This window comes from Sinocyclocheilus anshuiensis, unplaced genomic scaffold, assembly GCF_001515605.1.
Source record: "Sinocyclocheilus anshuiensis isolate Anshui unplaced genomic scaffold, SAMN03320099.WGS_v1.1 scaffold1714, whole genome shotgun sequence".
Lineage (NCBI taxonomy): Eukaryota > Metazoa > Chordata > Actinopteri > Cypriniformes > Cyprinidae > Sinocyclocheilus > Sinocyclocheilus anshuiensis.
The window spans coordinates 3,281-9,388 of NW_015546107.1; the positions used below are offsets into that span (position 1 = coordinate 3,281).

Consider the following 6,108-nt stretch of genomic DNA (forward strand, 5'->3'; position numbering starts at 1 on the left):
AAGAGTGAAAAATTTAAGGGGGTCTGAATACTTTCCGTACCCACTGTATATATATATATATATATATATTTATCTCTCCATGTATATGCATCTTTGGACTATAAGCCCTTATTGACGCTGTTCAGTGAATCTATGTGAACACAAATAAACCGCTGCAGACGTGACTGAATATGAATGCATGGTGAATTTCTATTCTAAAGATGACACATATGGATTTATTATTTTGCACTCCTGACATAAATTACTAAATTACGGTCACTGCAACGTTTTATCAAAACAGTGGTCAAATATCGAAGCTAGAGTCTTTAATCTTTCTACTGATGCACAGTTTGTCCAGATCAGTTAAAGTGAAACAACAATAATCCGGGGCCGTCGCCGATCTTCGACAGCTAAGGGGTTAAGGTTTCCTTTTTCAGTGAAACTCGTTCCACACTGTTGGCAGGTAAATATCTTCTCACTGGAGTGAATTCTCATGTGGCCTTCAAGGTGTCCTATTTCATTGAAGCTCTTGCCACACTGTTTACAGGTGAAAGGCTTCTCGCCAGTGTGAATTCTTATGTGGACTTAAAGCCTTTCATTTTGTCTGAAACACTTTCCACACTGAGTGCATGCATAAGACTTCTCTCCAGTGTGAATTTGTACAGTGAGGGAAACAATTATTTGATCACCTGCTGATTTTGTGCATTTGCCCACTGACAAAGAAATTATCAGTCTATAATTTTAATGGCAGGTTTATTCGAACAGTGAGAGACAGAATAAAATCAACAACAAAAAATCCAGAAAAACGCATTTCAAAAAAGTTATAAATTGATTTGCAACTCGAACCTTCAGCTCCCTCCACAGATTTCCTATGGGATTAAGGTCTGGAGACTGGCTAGGCCACTCCAGGACCTTAATGTGCTTCTTCGTGAGACACTCCTTTGTTGCCTTGGCCATGTGTTTTGGGTCATTGTCATGCTGGAATACCCATCCACGACCCATTTTCAATGCCCTGGCTGGCTTCAACGCCCTGGTCCTGACGGTACATGGCCCCGTCCATCGTCCCTTTGATGTGGTGCAGTTGCCCTGTCCCCTTAGCAGAAAAACACCCCAAAGCATAATGTTTCCACCTCCATGTTTGATGGTGGGGATGGTGTTCTTGGGGTCATAGGCAGCATTCCTCTTCCTCCAAACACGGCGAGTTGAGTTGATGCCAAATAGCTTGATTTTGGTTTCATCTGACCACAACACTTTCACCCAGTTCTCCTCTGAATCATTCAGATGTTCATAGGCAAACTTCAGATGGGCTTGTACATGTGCTTACTTGAGCAGGGGGACCTTGCGGGTGCTGCAGGATTTCAGTCCTTCAAGGTGTAGTGCGTTACCAATTGTTTTCTTGGTGACTATGGTCCCAGCTGCCTTGAGATCATTGACAGGATCCTCCCGTATAGTTCTGGGCTGATTCCTCACCGTTCTCATGATCATTGAAACTCCACGAGGTGAGATCTTGCATGGAGCCCCAGACTGAGGGAGACTGACAGTTATTTTGTGTTTCTTCCATTTGCGAATAATCGCACCAACTGTTGTCACCTTCTCACCAAGCTGCTTGACGATGGTCTTGTAGCCCATTCCAGCATTGTGTAGGTCTACAGTCTTGTCCCTGACATCCTTGGACAGCTCTTTGGTCTTAGCTATGGTGGAGAGTTTGGGATCTGATTGATTGATTGCTTGCTTCTGTGGACAGGTGTCTTTTTTACAGGTAACAAACTGAGATTAGGAGCACTCCCTTTAAGAGAGTGCTCCTAATCTCAGCTCGTTACCTGTATGAAAGACACCTGGGAGCCAGAAATCTTGCTGATTGATAGGGGATCAAATACTTATTTCACTCATTAAAATGCAAATCAAATTATAACTTTTTTGAAATGCGTTTTTCTGGATTTTTTTGTTGTTATTCTGTCACTCACTGTTAAAATGAACCTACCATTAAAATTATAGACTGATCATTTTTTTTTGTCATTGGGCAAACATACAAAATCAGCAGGGGATCAAAAAAATTTTCCCCTCACTGTACGTGCTTTTTAAGGTTTCCTTTATGGGTAAAAATCTTTCCACAGTGTTTGCAAATGAAAGGTTTCTCTCCAGTGTGAATTCTCATGTGTCTTTTAAGGGTTTCATTTTGAGTAAACATTTTTCCACAGTGTTTGCAGGAGAAACCTCTAGTTCCTGTCTTCTGAGCTCTTTTTCGTGTAGAAGTCTTTTTTAGTCTGTGAACAGCTAAACTATTTTTCTTCCGTTATGAAATCAGGATTTTCTCAACCAGGTACTTGTCTTCATTTTCATTCAGTTCTTGACTCTCCTCTATCAGCACCTTCAGGTCTAAGGTGAATAAAAACGATGCTTTGAATTTACGTGGTCAATGAATGACATCACTTCGGGAGCTGACTAACAAAATAGCTACAAAAGTAAAAGCGGAGAACTTTGTATCCAAAGTTAAGAAGCAAACACACTAGAACGTAGTGATCGTGTCTTTCTGCTCCACTTGATTTGTGTAAATATGTCATATTTAAGGTAACAATGCAATACATAATATCATATTATTGATATTAATAATATGACAATATCTGTAGTCAATATTGATTAAATGGGAGGGAGAAATCCTGCCCATACCCAGCTAGGAAAAAATGATAAAAGCACTTACTTAAGTGGTATTCTGAAACTGATTACAACAACATCTTCATCAAACAAAAAAAGATTACCTTAGATAAAGTTTGATTAACATGTACATACAGTACCAGTCAAATGTTTGGACCCATTACTATTTCTTAATGTTTTTGAAAGAAATTTATTATGCTCATCAAGCCTGCATTTATTTGATCAAAACAAAAAAAAAACAATAATATTCAGAAAGGATGTTAATTAGGTAAAAAGTGATAGTGAAGACTTATATTGTTATAAAAGATTTTTAATAATTAAAAAATCCAGAAACAAAATACACATTAAGCACTGTTTCTAGCATTGTTAATAAATCAGCATATTAGAATGATTTATGTAGGATCATGTGACACTGAGTAATGATGCTGAAAATTCAGCTGCGCATCACAGAAATATATTTTAAAGTATAGTAAAATAGAAAACCATTATTTTAAATTGTAATAATATTTCACAATATTATTGATTATTTTCTGTATTTTTCATCAAATAGGCTAAATCCAGGCTTGATGAGCATAAGAGACTTCTTTCAAAAACATTTTAAATAGTAATGTTTCCAAACTTTTGTCCTGTATAAATAAAAACATACAAAATCTAAATTTAATTGTTGTATAAATAAAAAGGTTAGGAATCATATTTGTTTCAAGGGGGTGGGGGGGCTCCAACATGAATTTTGCCTAGGGCCTCCTAATGTCTAGAACCGGCCCTGGCCTACACTCCAGGTCAAATAAAAGCCAGAATTAGGAAAATCATATGACATTCTTCAGAAACATCATTCATTTCTGTAGAGCTGTACTGTGAATAAGAATCAATTGACTGAGTTCAGCTTTGAGAAAGACACCAACCTGTTTGTTCCTCAGTATCTTCATGTTTGATGCTGAATACTTCTGCAATCCTAATGTCTTCACTCTCCTCTTTAATAAACGCCATCTGTATAATAGTGTGTCACGTGGATGTTTTTCTGTGAGTTTGGACAAGATGAGAATAATTAACAGAAAGAAAATAAATCCAAATGTGTTACACGTGTGCAGATGCACTTTGCTTAAAAAAAAGAAAAATAAACGTTCAAAAATGTTATACAAAGCATTACAATGTTACATTCAGTAATAAAACATTCATTTAAGAGTTCTCGTTAGAAGCATAAAATTGCCTGAACAGTTTGGAACACTTCAAAAGCTCAAAACACAAACCTTTCTTCAGCCAAATCACAAAAGAGCAAGAGCCAGGCACAGCCTTATGATGTCATATCTCCCCTCCAAAATAAAAGTCCCATTCTCACACTAAAATCAGACATATTCAAATACAAATAATAAAACATATCAACAATGTTCAGAGTTAAATTCTTGCTGAAATACATATTTAAATTTTTGTTGTTGAATGAAAATAATCGATGAGATTCTGTAAATGGTTACACAATTATGTTTTATTAGATTTTTTTTAGAAAGAGATTTATCAATCTTTAATTCAACAAACATTTGTCCATATAATTCAACTTTTTTTATAGGGCCACAAACTCAAAAAAAAAAGAAAATCAGCAAAATAGTGGGGGCAAAGAATAATTAGTAGGCAGGACACCAAATAGACCAATGATAGAAGAGGGTTGAGTATTAAACGAGGAAATAGCTGAAAGAGAATTGAAAACAGACAACCAAAATGAGGAGAGGGCAGGGCAGGAGCAAAACATGTGTATTATCTTCAGTATCATCTTCTGGTGCTGCCGTGAGTGACATTTATTATCATTTATCCTATGGATAAGGATTTTTTAAATGTTTTTGATTATCATTTATCCTATGGATATGGATTCTCACACACCAAAACTCATTTATTTGAGAAATCAACTGCTTGCACTGAAAACAAAGTCCCATGCCTGTGTGATTCCCCATTTACCTGATGAGGTGATGGTAAAACATTTTTAAAAACGTTATCAACTGGCAAAAGCCTTATTATGTCAAATCTCCCCTCCAAAATAAAAGTCCCGTTCACGCTAAAATCAGAAATGATAATTACATGCAAATAATAAAACATATCAACGATGTTCAAGGTGGTGTAATCATGGGAATGTGAGCATCAAAATATCCAGCTGCTACAGAGACATTGAACTTCTGGCCGTAAGTTTGCACCCCTATTACTTGATGTTACGACCCAAAACCAACTTCAGCTCGTTAAATCTAATCAGAGAGGCAAGGACCGAACATATAAGAAAATCACAGATGACTGAATGAAGCTGTGATGACTATTTATGCCATAAGAATGAATCCAAATGCAAAACGAACAAACAGACAAAATGTTATCCACAAATATACTATAATGAACAAAAGATTAACACAAATAATAACAGTTAACAGATAATGCTGCTAGGAAAAGAGAAAACCTTGACTACACCTAACCACCTAGAGAGATCTTACCTAGCTCCCGGGGAAAATAAAGTAGGCGAGTCTTGTGGGCCACTGCTTACCTCGCTAGATCTAACTAAATAACAAAACGTGAACTAAGAAAAATTAATCCACAACCTGCTACTGAAAAGACAAGCAAATATATATAAAATAGATGTCGAAAATTAATTAGTTAAAAAGTAAAAAACTAAAAAAACTAAAACAAAAAAAAAAACAATTAAAAATCAGAAAACAGGATCACTCCTGCAAGGAGAAGAGAGGAGATGAGCGATCTCGCCATGAGGCGAGAGACCCAAACAAACAGCGAAAGACGTCATCAAAGTTTATATAGTAGAAAATCCAGATGACGTCATTCCACTTTTGAGGATCAGGGAAATCCCTCCTCCCGATTCCACCTACAGGCTGAAATAAATAAATCACTCACGGGGAAATTTCTCTACCTGCATACCCACGTTACACTTGCCCAGAGAGTTCAGACACGCCATTGTTGTCATTGTTTACATCCGTCCACACGCCGATGTGGAGGTAGCATGTGACGTCATCTATTCTGATGTTGCAAAGTTACAAACACAGCACCCCGAAGCGCTTGTGTTAAAGGGTTAGTTCAGCCAAAAATGAAAATTAGGCTGTTTTACTCACCTCCGATGCATCCTAGGTGTATATGACTTTCTTCTTTCAGACGAATCCAGAGTTGGAATAATCACTTGAATCTAGCTTGCGCTCACTGTTGTACACGGAAGCAGTTCCGGGAGCATGACGTATGAGGTCAGCGTTGCGCATGCGCCGCTCAGAAGTGAAATATACTCTCCGCACGCGGAGAGACCGAAACAAAACAACGGTCACTAATTTGAAGTACAAAACGAGGATTTGTAAAGAATGTGGGAGGATTTCGATATAAGCCAAGAGGAGACTTATTTTCCTTTGCTAAAGTAAGGAAACTTTGCTTCTTTTGATCCTGTAAACAAACGCTGGTTTTCACGAGACTCACCGGCGCATGCGCAACGCTGAACTCATACGTCATGCTCCC

The 6,108-nt window shown here is 37.4% G+C and overlaps 1 long non-coding RNA gene across 1 annotated transcript; it reads right to left on the reverse strand.

Annotated features, from left to right (window-relative positions):
* Positions 1-2,295: 2,295 nt before the first annotated feature.
* On the reverse strand, positions 2,296-3,937 carry LOC107700629 (uncharacterized). The gene is made up of 3 exons (XR_001635563.1): positions 3,879-3,937; positions 3,534-3,649; positions 2,296-2,355 (listed from the first exon to the last, which is right to left on the reverse strand). It is a non-coding gene; the product is annotated as an uncharacterized LOC107700629 (long non-coding RNA).
* Positions 3,938-6,108: the final 2,171 nt, after the last annotated feature.